Below are 18,524 nucleotides of genomic sequence, written 5' to 3'. Positions count from 1 at the left end.
TATACAATACTATTCACAACCAAATTATCCCAAAGTGCTTTACAAAGTAATTAGTTGGAAGCTAGTATGAGAGTATGTAGGCAAACACAGGAGCCATTAAGACACTCAGCAATAGCTCACATACTGCTTTGGACATTAGAACCTGTTTTATTGAGAGTGGAGATGCTCGTTCAATTACAGAGTAATTTAATAGAATAATTGGAATTCCTCTGGGTCTGGTAAGTTTTACAGATCATCAAAAATGATAAGCTAACTTCATACTTTTTAATTTCTAAAAATATCCAAGTGTGAATTAAAAACATACATTTTCCCTCAGGTAATTTAGTTAAAAGAAATTATTGCATGAGGATGAATTATAACAGAAAAACACCTATGTGATTGTACCAAAAGATACTTTATAAATTTGGTAAAGAGGTATTACTTCACAAATTCTTTTCTTTACCTTCCCCATTTGACAAACATTTTACTTGTTTTCCCCTGAGCTTTGTTTATGCAAGGGTTCAACCAGAAATCCTTTGAGTCACAGTTTAGATCTAAACTCTTTCATGAAAAATTCCCCAATTGAAACACCCACTTTTCTGATTTTATATTATATGTTTCCTGTATTTCACACTCGGCCTTGGTTCAGGTTATTTTTGATTTTCATTTACGTATCGAGAATAAGACCCATGAGGACAGCAAGAATGTCTATCATTTCACTTATCCCCAATACTTTGAGTACGGATTAGATATATGATCAGATATAAGGCTTCCAAAATTCATGCTGATAGCAGTCTAAAGGATATATGGCAGGAGCGTCTCTAAGAAAGCATTGCACCATAATGGAGCAGTTAACAATCAGCCAAGCTTCTTTTTCACCAGCCTTGTGTTCTTCCTCATCCATCTATGTTCCAAATTCCTTCGATCAAAAGGCCCTCTTAAGACACCATTTCACCCATAAACAACCACTTACAGGTGGATATGGTGACAGAAATGCTGATCTTTTCACCATTTTGAGCGTCAAAGACAGTTGACTAGGATTAGCTCAGCAGCTGTCAGACCATTTCTTACCTTCCACCGGTCCTCATGTTACGGTATGGACTGCCCCCAGCTGGCCCCTCTTTCTCTTCAGGAGCAAGGTAAAATAATAAAAGGAAGAATCAGTTAGAGAATTAAAAGGGGGATTGAATTTTTATCTAAAATACATAATAAAATGTTAAAGTCCTTCCCTCTAGAACCGGTCTCTGCTTCTCAGAGTTGAATGTTCAGAGTTGAATGTGCACAAAGGCCCTAGTTTGAGATTTTACTCAATGGAAGTCATAAAATCAATGTTTTCTGTTAAGCGGAATTATACTTTTCCAGTTTGGAATTTTTGTCACTTTTTTTGTCTTGTGCAGGTGCTCACTTTGGAAGTTTCTTTGGCCATGAGACATTTCTTAGTAACAGGTGCAACCTATTACCAGCGAAACTAGATAAGCGCCACTGAACAGTTACAATCTGTAAGGCAGAGGCTAGTTTCTGTGGTCACAGCCTACACTTCTGTAGCCTATCTGACTTACTAAGAAACTATCCCTGGCCAGAATACAATCTATCACATTTCAAGGATGAGGTCAGTTGCCTGGATGAACTGTTACATCCCAGCCAGCCAGAGAACATGGAAGCTACATGATACTATAAGTATCTCCTGTTTACCAGTGGCAGAAAATCAACCCAAACAAGTTAATTCAAAAAGGAATTTACGAGCTCATGTACAGAATAGTCCTGGTTCAGACTTACCAAGATCTTGGAGCTCACATAATGTCACCAGGACTTGATCTCTCTTTAACACTTAGCTCTCCATTCTTTATGTTGGCTCCATTCTTTGATAGGAATTTCCTTTGTGGTGCCAAAATGGATGCAATGGCTTCAGCTTTATAGCCTCTAAATTCAAGTTCTTTATTCCCAGTAGATATCTAATTACGACTCACTAGCTCTGACTGGGTCAGTCACCCCTCCCTGAAACAATTACTCAATTACCAGGAGAATGCAATGCCTAATTCCAGAAATGAGAAAGAAGTCAACAACCATCAAATCAGCAAGGTCTGAAAGTGACAGAAGGGTTGTTCACTGAGGGAAATCGGGGTGCTCTTTGGGGAACAGGGGAAATATATAATAAATGGCCAAAACTGTAAATGACTTCTACACCATAAATAGGAAAACTTCTTTCTTGCTTCACTAGGGGTTTATTACACTACCAATAACATTCTTTGTGACATAATTTTCATCTATTTCCCTTTAGGTGTACAATATATATAATGTGCATATATATTTACATTTATCTACATACACACAGATGTATCTACATATTCACATATTTATAAAATAAGCATATATGCTTAGGACACATTATATCGTTAATGGTATTTTGTCAGCTAATCTAAGTTCTGGAAGCTTTTCTGTGTGATCAACACCCTATATGATAGGCAGAATAGTGTCTCTCATTTGGGTTAAAGTTTCATAATTTTGAGAATTCTTACATCAAGATATTTCTCCCAACTTTACAATTCATTTATTTATCCACTGAGATTATTTATTGAGCATCTATTTTGTATCTGACAATATGCTAGATGCTAGAGATATAATGAACTGCAGAGACAGAAACTACCCTCATGAAATTTAAGAAGGGTGGTGATATGACCAGATTTGCATTTTGAAAAGATTGCTCTCATTAAAGCATATGTAAGGAGACTAGTTAGGAGGCTACTTACTATATTTATATTAGTGCAGGCAAGAGATGAACCTAAGGGGCTTCCCTGGTGGTGCAGTGGTTAAGAGTCCGCCTGCCGATGCAGGGGACACGGGTTCGAGGCCTGGTCCGGGAGGATCCCACGTGCCGCGGAGCGGCTGGGCCTGTGCACCACAACTACTGAGCCGGTGCTCTAGAGCCCGACAGCCACAACTGCTGAAGCCCACGCGCCTGGAGCCCGTGCTCCACAACAAGAGATGCCGCCGCAGTGAGAGGCCCGTGCACCGCGGTGAGGGGTGGCCCCCGCTCGCCACACTGGAGAAAGCCCACATGCAGCAATGAAGACCCAGCACAGCCAAGAATAAATAAATAAATAAAATAAATTTATAAAAAAAAAAGAGATGAACCTAAGTTTAACTTGAGCAGAAACACATGAAATGGAGTAAAGCCATAAGAATAGAAAAAAAATTGAATATGAATTATGCACAACTTGCCAATGGCTAAGAATTGAAGTTGAGGTACAGTGGGACATTAATGTTACTTCCTATATATTTGACATACAAAACTGAATGGTTTCCATTCTCTCTAGTAAGGAACACTGAAAGACCAGGTTTGATAGATGCTGAATATTTTTACCTCTCCTGTGACACTAACACAATGTCTTGCATTTTACTTAGTTCTGGGCCTATATTCTTCCCAATCACAATATTATTGCTCCATTCAGTGACAGATCAAGTTTCATCTTTACCCTAGAGCCATCACAATACCTGGCCCATAGTGGTACTTATTTATTATTTTCAATCCACTTTTATAGACTGGCTGAATAAGTGAATAAGCAAATAAATAGCCATATGTTACAGTGCTATAAATATACTATCACATTATATTTCTGTCAATTCACCATTATCTTCTCTAGGAATCCTCTTTCAAAGACAAAATTGTGAAACTTTTAAATAATAACTACCTTTTAAAATATAATCAGATTTATAAGTGTTTGCAATAATTTAGACCTCTTTTAGAGAAAGTTTTTGTTTTTTCCTAGTTTTACTGAGATATAATTGACATATATCACTGTACACATTTAAGGTGTACAGCATAATGGTGTGACTTACATACATTGTGGAATGACTACCACAGTAAGTTTAGTCAGCATGCATCATCTCATATAGACAGAGGAAGTTTTTAATTAAACAAGAGAGGGCAAGGAAATTATACTGGTAAATATGATAAATAGAGAAGCAACCACGTGCATCTTTTCTCTTGTATAAAGTTAGGGAAGGCTAGGTCAGAAAGGCTAGTTTCAATGCTTAATGTCCTTTCTCTCCCCCACCCCCAGCATTAAGACCTACATTAAGTGGGAAATACTGAGCAATAAAACTAAAACAAACAAACAAACAAACAAAAAAACCACAAAAAACCCCCCCAAAAACCCCCAGGCAGTGGAAAAATAAAGACCTATATTCTCCATGTTATAAGGTATTTAAATTTTATCTGAAAATGGTCATTTGGGAACCTTTGTTCTCTTGGCCTCTGAAACCCCAAAAGTGCTTATTTTCTAAACATTCATTTGACTATATAAGTGCCTTATAATTGATCATCTATTATAGCATTAGATCATAAATTATCTCTTCTTTTTCTATGTAGCTTTTCAAACATTTGTCATATTTGAGTCATATCTAAACCTTTGAGTTCCAGGACTACCTTGATCTTTGCCTGATCCCATCACTTAACCTGTCCTAAATATAGTAAGTACTTTTTTGGTTGCTAGCCTACCCATTAATTGTCATATTAATTTATTAAGTGGTTCCTATTCTTTCAGTGGTAAATGGTTAGCCTTTAGAATTTGAATAAAGAACATATTCTCTCTGACAATGTTCTTCCCACCATTTCTACTTTACTCTAATGTTCTTCCTGAGTTGGACTTATTTCCAAACAAAAATGATTTCAACTCAATCATAAATCTCCCATATATCTCCAGAGGGAATGGTTCCTAAAGCACACCCTCAGGGTTATTTTTTAATCTTCTGATCTTGTAATCACTAGAGCTCAAATAGTTCCCAAGTTACTCTATAACCTCTAGACAAGCATTGATTTATTTTCCGAGTTTCATCTTGCCAGACCTCTCATTTTCAAGATTGCTTCAAAAATGAGATCTGTGTTACCTTAACACTGGCTTTTTCCTTGATACATGTCCTGCTGTTAAGTGAATACATGACAGAAACACTGGAGACATACACAGTGCACTTTCTATGCTAATCATTTAATGAACCCTGATAAGTTTTTCCTCTCAAAATTACCTTGGGTAAAATAGCACTTTAGTCCTGGGCTAAAGGAATTGTAAAATTTTCTAATGGAATCTCCAAATGGCCCAGTGTTTCTCAGTCCTGGCTCTGCATTACATCATGAGAAGAGTTATAAAAATTTTCATGGTACACCTTTTCCCCAGAGATTCTAGATTTAATTGGCCTGGAGTAGTGCCTGAACATTACTGATACCAAAACCCTTCCAGGCTTGAGAAGCATGTTGCATTAGTCAATAAAATAAATAGAAATAAATATAAAGACCTAGGTTCAAGTCTTTTATAACTCTGTCAGTAATTACCTTGTGAATTTGGATGAGTTATTTCATCTTTCCAAGTCTCATATTTTTTACCTGTAAAATAAAAAGTTTGGATGAGATTATTTAATCCTTAAGCCAACAAATTTAATCATCTAAATTCCAGACACACTAAGTTCCATGTTGGATACAACCATTATGAACCAGTCACTGATTCTGGTCCATGAATTTTTTAAGGAGTGGCTATCATAGCCATCAATTCATTTCATTTACAATTAAATTCTTACCAAAATAAATTTTTAATTCAACAAAAATTTTATCAACTGCTATTCAAAACACTCTTCCTTTCACCTTTCTGCTTACAGGTAATTGCTTAAGTAATTAAATTGTTATATTATACTCTGAAGGATTTTTGTAGATTGAGGTCAGGGTTGCCTTCTTATATTTTAATCACCCTATAGTCTCACCATATTTGGGCAAAATGAAGTGAATCAAAACAAGCCTTAATTTAGTTGCAGAAATAAATAATAAGGGAAAACTATGGCCCAGGAGATAGGAGGTCAGGCATGTGGGTTGATGATACTTAGAGCAACGTGAAAAATTATATTAGCTTGTTTATTTCTAGTCTGGAAAAAGCTACAAGTATGATTACTCAAATCTCAAAAGTCAGGACATTGGTGCCTTAATGGTCCATTATATAAGATGATATCCTGCCCAAGACCTGATTATCCAGATCTGGTGAGACTTCTGCATACACATTACCCATCCTGTCTCTTATATGTATTCATAAAAGGAATAGAATCTTTCACACCCCTATTATCCCACTTTTCAAGAATTTTATTGTCATTTTATCTTCTAGCTCTTAATCGTGATAGTATTCCCAGCAACCACTCAACTTTCTTTTATGTTTTAACAGTCACTCAAAATAAGCAGTGCTTTGCCTTTGTCTTTCATTTGCCTTTTTCTGCTTTCTCCCAGACAGAAATGTGGACCTCTGAGGTTTATTGCATAAAACATTCCGAAAGTCCTGATTTATACATTATGAATTGATTTGTGTATATGTACAGACATTTGGACACTACTGATTTGGATTGGTTGCCTATTATGAGCCCCAGTAATCCTCCTCCATCCTGTCTTGCTTTATTATTTAACTCTTTGGATTCAGTTTGTGGCCTGAGTATAATTTGGAGTAAAAGAAAATTAGCAATTTGGGGAAACTCTATATTGCATTCACTCTGCAGAGTAGACTGAATACATTTTTAGGCACTGCATGTTTATAACCTAATTTTCCCTCATTACTTTACAGAGGTGACCTTGTTCTAATACTTTCAGCACCTGATGTTATAAAAGTGAAATTCTTTTCAAACCTGATCTGTTAATGTGTTCCTGCTCAGAAACAAATGTAAGATAACATTAATATTCTTACCACAGAATACCTGCTAATTTGCTTGTAGTGAAGATAGAAAGCTTTTCATTACATATCACAAACTTCATTTATGTAGAATGAGTCACCAGGCTTGCTGAAAAGCCAATGAGCATCTAATCTCTAATGCTGCCTTCAGCTCTAACATCAATCCTCCTAGTTCAATTCATCTTTTATCAGCTATTCAGTCTTTCTTTCTTTCTTTTTTTCTTTTTTTAGTTTCTATCCTGTTACAAAATTGTGTTTTTCATCTGTCAAAACAACTTCGATTTATGCTTTTTTAATATTACAGCTTCAGAAAAACACACACACGCACAGAGGAATATGCTATTTTCTTATTAAGGTCAGAATGAAATCTATGCAACAGAAAATGAACAACTTGGTTTCAAACAAATGATGACATTATTAAGTTCATAAAAGTTGCATCCCTGATCTTAAATTCTGCTTGATATGTGTACCTTCATGTTAAATTTCTCTTAAAAATGATATGCAGAGACCTGTGCAGATTTATATGTCATCTCCAGGCACAAATGAAAAATAAAAAGAAAGAGGCTTTCAAAGCTTTGGTTTGTTCTAAATTTATTAAGACGATGGCATTTCAACTATGGTTATTCTATTAAAATCATATCCTTATGACATCCTAGCATTGGTGGAGTCTTCTGTTAGTCTTTCAGAATTTTCCTGAACCCTGGAGATCTACTTTGTGTCAGTCTTGGACCGTTTCCTTAAGAGGGAAAAAAAATTGTGCTTTATATATCATACTTAGCTGTCAACTTTCATTAAACATATTTAATGGATATTCTTATTAGACATAAGATCCCCCAAGAGTTTTAGGGACTCAAAAAACCTGACTAAGAATGAACTCTTTTGCAGTGGCAGAATTAGGTAGCAAGTAAAATTGAGTTTAATAATCTTGAAGGTGAAAAGTCAATAAAAGTCAGGCAAAGAACATTTGTGTGGAAGATTGGAGATATTCTATCACTTTGTCTTATGACATACTATGCAAAAGTAGGAAGGATTTTTTTTCTTTTCTATTCTTTCTTTCTTTCCTTTTAAACACCAAAGATATTTTATCCTTCCCAACAGACTAGCACAGAGGCATGTCCTTCCTGTAAGCAGCAGAGCCTTGAGGTCATTATGCCCAATTTGTTGTACCCTAGGCCCTAATAGGTCTTCATAGCATCCTGATGAAAAATACAAGGTTAAATGGAATTCCAGAGAGAATTCTTCCTAGAATGAAGGCTAGTCTTATTTGCTGAAAAAGCACACACCTCTCCATAGTGTGACTGTTCCGTGTGACTGAAAATGAGATGAAAACAGGGGTTCAGATAAAGATGGAGGAATAAGAGGATGTGGAACTCACCTCCCACCATGAATACATCAAAAATACACCTACATGTGGAACAATTCTAACTGAAAACTAACTGGAAACTTGCAGAAGGATTCCTGTACAACAAAGGCTGTAAGAAAGATCCACATGTAATTGGGTAGGAAGCGAATAAAAGTGATCACATTAGGACCTGTGCCCCTGAGAGGGGACTCCGAGGAAAAGGGAGATTACATAGGAGGACACCTGCCCTAGGGAGTGAGTGGTCCAAGCCACAGGTTGAGCACTCCAGTCCTGGGGTTCTACATGGGGGACACAAGCTCCCTTGTCTGGTTGGAGGACCACTGAGACTAACAGAAGGGCTATGAGGAGCCTGGAATCCATTTGCAGAGAGCTCTTGCCTCCTGGCTTGCCCCCAGGCGTGAAGGAAAGAAATCTGCTCAAGCAGCTGGCTGCTGGGTTTCCTATAACCCTCTCAGCACACCCCAGCCTGAGAGGAGGGAATGCTCTGGCCCCACTCACTCGATGTAGGTGTGGCACTGGATCTGGGGTTGTCAAAACTACAGAAAAGACTCAATCACGGGACACAGAGGTGACCTGGTCCCAGGGTGGAGCCTGGGTGGGTCAGCAGTGGCCATTGTAAGCAGTGGCACTTACAGAAGCACCACATCAGAAACAGCCCAGATCTCTGATGGCAGCCACTCCATCACTACTCACCCCCAATAGACGCCAAAAGGGCATGCAGGCCCACCTGCCATGCAGAGTAATTCTACAACAGGGTGGGGGTGTAGGAGGCCGGGGCACTGATTGACTGTAAGAGAAAAAGGGAACTTGCACCCAAGACTGACTCTGAGTAGAGCCACAGATGCCTAGACAGGCAGCACATCATAACTCTGTGGCCTACACAAGCTAAGAGTCCACATGGGCCCCACTTGCTTCAGCACTCCCCCACTCTAAAACTAGGGTCCTAGTGTAGGAAAAGAGAAAAACACACTTAGTGGGAACAGAGACAGCTTGGGCCCAACCCTCAGGGTTTCTGCTTCAACAATTTGGGATCAGACCCCACCCTTCATAGGGTGGTGATGGCCACTGAATAGAGGGGAAATCCCAGCTCACACCCAGGGCCAGCTCTAGCCCCTCCATCTCCAGCTGCACCCCCTACCAAGGTGAGAGGTGCCAGCACACTCTGAGGAAAGATGTGACTTGCATCCATGTCAGATCCAGCTCTCCCACCAAAGGCATTGGGTATATGCAGTCTGTATAGGGATGCTCTCACATAAGAACACCATTTCGAGCCTGCAATAGGTGACTGTTTCACCTAAATTCATAGAGGCAGAGAAAGTTAAGCAAAATGAAAAGGCTGAGGAACCACTCTCAATTGAAAAAGCTAGAGAAAATCCCTGGAAAAATAAATAATAAAACAGAAATAAACGATTTACCAGATAAATAATTCAAAGCATTGATAATAAAAATGTTAAGGGAATTAGGGAAGAGAATTGATGTAAACAGTGAACACATTAATAAGGAACTAGAAAATATAAAAAACCCAATCAGAAATGAAGAATGTAATAGCTGAAATAAAAACACACTAGAAGGAATGAATAGCAGACTGAGAGGTACAGAAGAACACATAAGTGATCTTGAAGATAAAATAATGGAAATCACCCAATCAGAATGGCAAAAAGAAAAGCAAATTAAATTAAAAAAAGAAAAACAGTCTAAGAGATCTTCTGTATAATATTAACAATATTCTCATTATACGGGTCCCAGGATAAGAGAGAGAGAAGGGGATCAAAAATGTATTTGAGGAAATTATGACTGAAAAGTTGCCAAACTTAAAGAAAAAAAAAAAAGATATCCAGGTACAGGAAACATAGAGGGTACCAAACAAGATGAACCCAAACAGACACACACCAAGACACATCATAATTAAAATGGCAAAAGTTAAAGATAGAGAATACTAAAGGCAGCAAGAGAAAAACAAAGAGTCATACACAAGGGAATCCCCATAAGGCTATAAGCTGATTTCTCTGCAGAAACTTGGCAGGCCAGGGAGTGTCATGATATATTCAAAGTGCTGAAAGGGAAAAACCTGCAACCTAAGGATACTCTACCCAGCAAGATTATCATGTAGAACAGGAGAGATAAAGAATTTCTCTGACAAGCAAAAACTACAAATTCATCAACACTAAACCTACCCTCAAAGAAATGTTACAAGGTCTTCTATGAGTGGAAAAGAAGTAAGAATCTACAGAAAATGGAAAATCCAACTAGGAGTATAAACTATAAAAATACTGAATCACTATGATGTACACCTGAAACTAATATAATATTATAAATCAATTATACATCTAGGGATGCAAGAATGGTCCAAATGTTTGCAAATCAATCAATGTGACACACCACATTAACAAAAGGAAGGATAAAAATCACATGATCATCTTAATAGATGCAGTAAAAGCATTTGACAATATTCAATATCCATTCATGATAAAAACTCCCATCAAAGTGGATATAGAGGGAACATATCTCAAAATAATTAAGGCCATTTATGACAAACCCACAGCTAACTTCATAGTCAATGTTGAAAAGCTGAAAGCCTTTCATCTAAATTCAGAAATAAGACAAGGATGCCCACTCTTGACACTTCTATTTAACATAGTACCGGAAGTCCTAGCCACAGTGTTCAGACAAGAAAAATAAATAAAAGGCATCCAAATTGGAAGGGAAGAAGAAAAACTGTCACTATTTGCAGATGACATAATACTTTATAGAGAAAATCCTAAAATCTCCACACAAATACTATTAGAACTAATAAATGAACTCATCACATTTTCAGGGGGTGGAGTCAAGATGGAGGAGTAGGAGGATGTGGAGTTCGTATTTCCTCACAACTAGGGCACCTACTAGGCGCTGGTGGGGGACCTCAGACACCTAAGGGGAAGGGAAGAATCCTTGTGCAACCACATAGGACGTGGGAGGGAATGGGGGGAAGAAAAGTGGAGGTGGGATGGGACCAGGACCCCTGAGAGGGGGCTGGGAGTGGAGAGAAACTCCCAAGCTCAGAGGGGCCCACTCACAGTGAGGGGATCAGCAGGGATGGAGAGGGACCTTCGGGGGATCAGGGATTGGAGGGGAACTCAGCCAGTGTCTCCCTGGCCTGCTAGGGCTCTGGCAAGCCTGCTGGGGTCCCGGGCCTGAACCCCCACCTCCTGGGGCCCCCTCCAGCCATGTGAGTCCCACACGGCCAGAGCCCCACTGCCCTGCCAAGGCCTCTTCCGGTCATGTGGGTCCCTAGGCCTGAGCCCCCCGCAAGGCCTCCAACCACGTGGGTCCCTGCGGAACTGAGCACCACCCCCCACGAGGCCTCTGTGGGCCGTGCAGGTCCTGGAAGCCAAGGTACTGCCCCTGAAAGGGCCTCCTCTGGCCACGTGAGTCCAGGTGAGCCGAGTGTGACCCCCCTCCAAGGCCTCCTCCAGCTGCATCAGCCCCTGCAGGTGCGCCTGTGGAAAACTGTGCCCCAGCTGGCCTGCGGAGACACATGGGCTCTGGGCCAGCTTCAGGAAAAAACACTGGTAAGAGGAAAACATGCAGAGGTGGGGCTGACACAGTGGGTCCAGAGACCTACCTAGAGGTCTTGGAGGCCTACTGGGGAGGTGGGGGTAGGCTATAGCTCACTGTGAGGGCAAGGACACTGATAGAGGAGGCAGCAGTGGATTTTTTATTTTTTTATCTTTTATTTTTATTCATTTTTTATTGTTATTTTTTTCCTTATTTTTTTTTCTAAAATATTTTTGCTGTTGTAGTTATGTTTTGTTGTTATTGTTTCATTTTTATTATTTTTTCTAATTTTTTTACTTTTTCTAATTTTATATTACTTTTATTCTTGGTTATTGTTCTGCTCTTTTCTGCTTTTTTTGTTGTTATTGTTGTTTTGGGGTTTTTTTGCTGTGCCATGTGGCTTGCACAGTCTTGGTTCCCAGGACAGGGATCAGGCCTGAGCTCCTGTAGTGGGAGCGCGGAGTTCAAGCCACTGGACTAACAGAGAATCTCAGGCCCCAGGGAATATTAATTGGTGTGAGCTCCCCTGGAGGTCCTCGTCACAGCACCAAGACCTGGCTCCACCCAACTGCCTGCAAACTCCAATGCTTGATGCCTCAGGCCAAACAAACAGCAAGACAGAAACACAGCCCCACCCATCCATAAAAAAGGACATGACAAAATAATATGTTACAGATGAAGGAGCAAGGTAAAAACCTACAAGACCAAATAAATGAAGGGGAAAGAGGCAACGTACCTGAAAAAGAATTCACAGTAATGAGAGTAAAGATGATCCAAATCTAAGAAATAGAATGGAAGCACAGATTGAGAAAATATAAGAAATGTTGAACAAGGACTTAGAACAACTAAAGAACAAACAAACAGTTATGAACAACACAATAAATGAAATGAAAAATACACTAGAAAGAACCAACAACAGAATAACTGGGACAGAAGAACGAATAAGTGAGTTGGAAGACAGAATGGTGGAAATAACTGCTGAGGAGCAGAATAAAGAAAAGGAACATAAATATTGATAAGTAGCTTAAATGTAAATGGAAAAGAAATGAGGACAGTCTCAGAGACCTCTGAGACAACATTAAACGCATCAACTTTCAAATTATAGGGGTCCCCGAAGGAGAAGATGAAGAGAAAGGGTCTGAGAAAATATTTGAAGAGATTATAGTCAAAAACTTTCCTAACATGGGAAAGGAAATAACCACTCAAGTCCAAGAAGCGCAGATAGTACCATACAGGATAAATCCAAGGAGAAACACGCTGAGACACATATTAATCAAACTAACAAAAATTAAATTCAAAGAAAAAAAATTAAAAGCAACAAGGGAAAAGCAACAAATAACATACAAGAGAATCCTCATAAGGTTATCCGCTGATTTTTCAGCAGAAACTCTGCAAGCCAGAAGGGAGTGGTAGGGTATATTTAAAGTAATGAAAGGGAAAAACTTACAACTAAGATTACAGAGCAAGGATGTCACTCAGATTCGATGGAGAAATCAAAACCTTTACAAACAAGCAAAAGCTAAGAGAATTCAGCACCACCAAACCAGCTTTACAAAAAATGCTAAAGGAACTTCTCTAGGCAGTACACAAGAGAAGAAAAAGGCCTACAGAAACAAACCCAAAACAATAAAGAAAATGGTAATAGGAACATACATATTGGTAATAAGCTTAAATGTAAATGGATTAAATGCTCCAACCAAAAGACACAGACTGCCTGAATGGGTACAAAAACAAGACCCATATATATGCTATCTACAAGAGTCACACTTCAGACCTACAGATACATACAGACTGAAAGTGAGGGGATGGAAAAAGATATTCCATGCAAACTGAAATCAAAAGAAAGATGGAGTAGCAATACTCATATCAGATAAAATAAACGTTAGGCTTCCCTGGTGGTGCAGTGGTTGAGAATCTGCCTGCCAATGCAGGGGACACGGGTTCGAGCCCTGGTCTGGGAAGATCCCACATGCCGTGGAGCGACTGGGCCCGTGAGCCACAATTACTGAGCCTGCGCGTCTGGAGCCTGTGCTCCACAACAAGAGAGGCCGCGATAGTTAGAGGCCTGCGCACCGTGATGAAGAGTGGTCCCCACTTGCCACAACTAGAGAAGGCCCTCTTATAGAAATGAAGACCCAACACAGCCATAAAAAAAATAAAAAAAATAAAAAAAGAAACTTTAAAATAAAGACTGTTACAAGAGACAAGGAAGGACACGACATAATGATCATGGGCTCAATCCAAGAAGAAGACATAACAATTTTAAATATTTATGCAAGCAACATGGGAGCACCTCAATATATAAGGCAAATGCTAACAACCATAAAAGGGGAAATTGAAAGTAACACAAAAATAGTGGGGAAATTTAACACCCACTTACACCAATAAACAGATCATCCAGACAGAAAATAAATAAGGAAACACAAGCATTAAATAACACAATAGACCAGATAGATTTGAGATTTATAGGACATTCCATCCTAAAGCAGCAGAATACACTTTCTTTCTTTCTTTTCTTTTTTTTTTTTTTTTTTTTAGAATACAGTTTCTTCTCAAGTGCACATGGTATATTCTCCAGGACAGATCACATCCTGGGTCACAAATCAAGCCTTGGTAAATTTCAGAAACTTGAAATCAAATCAAGCATCTTTTCCGACCACAACACTATGAGATTAGAAATCAATTGCAGGGAAAAAGAAACTGTAAAAACACATATACAAGGGGGCTAAAAAATATGCTACTAAATAACCAAGAGATCACTAAATAAATCAAAGAGGAAATTTAAAAAATACATGGAAACAAATGACAAAGAATACACAATGACCCAAAGCCTATGAGATGCAGCAAAAGCAGTTCTAAGAGGTAATTTTATAGCAATTCACTCTTATCTCAAGAAACAAGAAAAATCTCAAATAAACAAAGTAACCTTCCACCTAAAGAAACTAGAGAAAGAAGAACAAACAAAACCCAAAGTTAGTAGAAGGAAATAAATCATAAAAGTCAGAGCAGAAATAAGTGAAATAGAAATGAAGAAAACAATAGCAAAAATCAATGAAATTAAAAGCTGATTCTTTGAGAAGATAAACACAATTGATAAACCTTTAGCCAGACTCATCAAGAAAAAAAGGAAGAGAACTCAAATCAATAAAATTAGAAATGAAAAAGGAGAAATTACAACAGACATAATAGAAATACAAAGGATCATAAGAGGCTACTACAAGCAACTATATGCCAATAAAATGGACAACCTGGAAGAAATGAACAAATTCTTAGAAAGGTACAAACTTCCAGGACTGAACTAGAAAGAAGTAGAAAATATGAACAGACCAATCACAAGTACTGAAATTGAAACTGCAATTAAAACTCTTCCAACAAACAAAAGCCTAGGACCAGATGGCTTCACAGGCGAATTCTATCAAACATTTAGAGAAGAGCTAACACCTATCCTTCTCAAACTCTTCCAAAATATAGCAGAGGGAGGAACACTCCCAAACTCATTCTATGAGGCCACCATCACCCTGATACCAACACCAGACAGAGATACTACAAAAAAAGAAAATTACAGACCAATATCACTGATGAATATAGATGCAAAAATCCTCAACAAAATACTAGCAAACAGAATCCAACAACACATTAAAATGACCATACACCATGTTCAAGTGCGATTTACCCCAGGGATGCAAGGATTCTTCAATATACGCAAATCAATCAATGTGATACATCATATTAACAAACTGAAGAATAAAAACCATATGATCAACTCAATAGATGAGGAAAAAACTTTTGACAAAATTCAACACTGATTTATGACAAAAACTCTCCAGAAAGTGGGCATAGAGGGAACCTACCTCAACATAATAAAGGCCATATACAACAAACCCACAGCAAACATCATTCTGAATGGTGAAAAATTGAAAGCATTTCCTCTAAGATCAGGAACAAGAAAAGGATGTCCAATTTCACCACTATTATTCAACATAGTTTTGGAAGTCCTAGCCAAAGCAATCAGAGAAGAAAAAGAAATAAAAGGAATACAAATTGGAAAAGAAGAAGTAAAACTGTCACTGTTTGTGGATGACATGCAACTATATGTAGAAAATCCTAAAGATGTCACCAGAAAACTACTAGAGCTAATCAATGAATTTTGTAAAGTTGCAGGATACAACATTAATGCACAGATATCTCTTTCATTCCTAAACACTAAATAAGAAAAATCTGAAACAGAAATTAAGGAAACACTCTCACTTACCACTGCAACAAAAAGAATAAAATACCTAGGAATAAACCTACCTAGGGAGACAAAAGGCCTGTATGCAGAAAACTATAAGGCACTGATGAAAGTAATTAAAGATGATACCAACAGATGGAGAGATACACCATGTTCTTGGTTTGGAAGAATCAATATTGTGAAAATGACTCTACTACCCAAAGCGATCTACAGATTCAGTGCAATCCCTATCAAATTACTAATGGCTTCTTTTACGGAACTAGAACAAAAAGTCTTAAAATTTGTATGGAGACACCAAAGACCCCGAATAGCCAAAGCAGTCTTGAGGGAAAAAAACAGAGCTGGAGGAATCAGAATCTCTGACTTCAGACTATACTACAAAGCTACAGTAATCAAGACAATATGGTACTGGCACAAAAACAGAAACATAGATCAATGGAACAAGATAGAAAGCCCAGAGATAAACCCACGCACCTATGGTCAACTAATCTATGACAAAGGAGGCAAGGATATACAATGGAGAAAAGACAGTCTCTTCAATAAGTGGTGCTGGGAAAATTGGACAGCTACATGTAAAAGAATGAAATTAGAACAGTCCCTAACACCGTACACAAAAATAAACTCAAAAAGGATTAGAGACCTAAATGTAAGACAGTACACTATAAAACTCTTAGAGGAAAACATAGGAACAACACTCTTTGACATAAATCACAGCAAGATCTTTTTTGATCCACCTCCTAGAGTAATGGAAATAAAAACAAAAATAAACAAATGGGACCTAATGAAACTTCAAAGCTTTTGCACAGCAAAGGAAACTACGAAAAAGATGAAAAGACAACCCTCAGAATGGGAGAAAATATTCGCAACTGAATCAATGGACAAAGGATTAATCTCCAAAATATATAAACAGCTCATTCAGCTCAATATTAAAGAAACAAACAACCCAATCCAAAAATGGGCAGAAGACCTAAATAGACATTTCTCCAAAGAAGACATACAGATGGCCAAGAAGCACATGAAAAGCTGCTCAACATCACTAATTAGTAGAGAAATGCAAATCAAAACTACAATGAGGTATCACCTCACACCAGTTAGAATGGGCATCATCAGAAAATCTACAAACAACAAATGCTGGAGAGGGTGTGGAGAAAAGGGAACCCTCTTGCACTGTTGGTGGGAATGTAAGTTGATACAGCCACTATGGAGAACAGTATGGAGGTTCCTTAAAAAACTAAAAATTGAATTACCATATGATCCAGCAATCCCACTACTGGGCATATACCCAGAGAAAACTACAATTCAAAAAGACACATGCACCCCAATGTTCATTGCAGCACTATTTACAATAGCCAGCTCATGGAAGCAACCTAAATGCCCATCGACAGACGAATGGATAAAGAAGCTGTGGCACATATATACAATGGAATATTACTCAGCCATAAAAAGGAACGAAATTGCATCATTTGTAGAGACGTGGATGGATCTAGAGACTGTCATAGAGAGTGAAGTAAGTCAGAAAGAGAAAAACAAATATCGTATATTACCTCATGTATGTGGAACCTAGAAAAATGGTACAGATGAACCAGTTTGCAGGGCAGAAATTGAGACACAGATGTAGAGAACAAACGTATGGACACCAAGGGAGGAAAGCGGCAGGGGGGTGGGTGTGGTGGTGTGATGAATTGGGCGATTGGGACTGACATGTATACACTGATGTGTATAAAGTTGATGACTAATAAGAACCTGCTGTATCAAAAAATAAATAAAATAAAATTCAAAAATTCCAAAAAAACCCCCAAAACTCCTCACTACCCCCTCCAGGTCGGGACACACAGTTTTGAGGGCATTAGCCCTCTGTGGCCCCTTTGTCTGGCAAAGCAATAAAGCTATTCTTTACTACTTCACCCCCCCAAAACAAAAAGACAGTATGGTACTGGCACAAAAACAGAAATATAGATCAATAGTACAGGATAGAATGCCCATAGATAAACCCATGCATATATGGGTACCTAATTTACGACAAAGGAGGCAAGAACATACGGTGGAGAAAAGACAGCCTCTTCAATAAGTGGTGCTGGGACAACTGGACAGCTACATGTAAAAGAATGAAATTAGAACACTCCCTAACACCATACACAAAAGTAAACTCCAAATGGTTAAAGACCTAAATGTAAGACCAGACACTATAAAACTTTTAGAGGAAAACATAGAAAAAAAACTCTTTGACAAAAACCACAGCAAGATCTTTTTTGACCCACCTCCTAGAGTAAAAGAAATAAAAACAAAAATAAACAAATGGGACTTAATTAAATTTAAAAGCTTCTGCACAGCAAAGGAAACCATAAACAAGACAAAAAGACAACCCTCAGGATGGGAGAAAATATTTGCAAATGAAACAACAGACAAAGGATTAATCTCCAAAATATACAAACAGCTTATGGAGCTCAATATCAAAAAAAAAACAATCGAGTTAAAAAATGGGCGGAAGACCTAAATAGACATTTCAGCAAGGAAGACATACAGATAGTCAAGAGGCACAGGAAAAGATGCTCAACATCACTAATTACTAAAGAAATGCAAATCAAAACTACAATGAGGTATCACCTCACACCAGTTAGAATGGGCATCATCAGAAAATCTACAAACAACAAATGCTGGAGAGGGTGTGGAGAAAAGGGAACCCTCTTGCACTGTTGGTGGGAATGTAAGTTGATACAGCCAC

Source organism: Balaenoptera ricei, chromosome 2 (genome assembly GCF_028023285.1).
Source record: "Balaenoptera ricei isolate mBalRic1 chromosome 2, mBalRic1.hap2, whole genome shotgun sequence".
Lineage (NCBI taxonomy): Eukaryota > Metazoa > Chordata > Mammalia > Artiodactyla > Balaenopteridae > Balaenoptera > Balaenoptera ricei.
Note: the sequence above shows the minus strand (reverse complement) of the source record.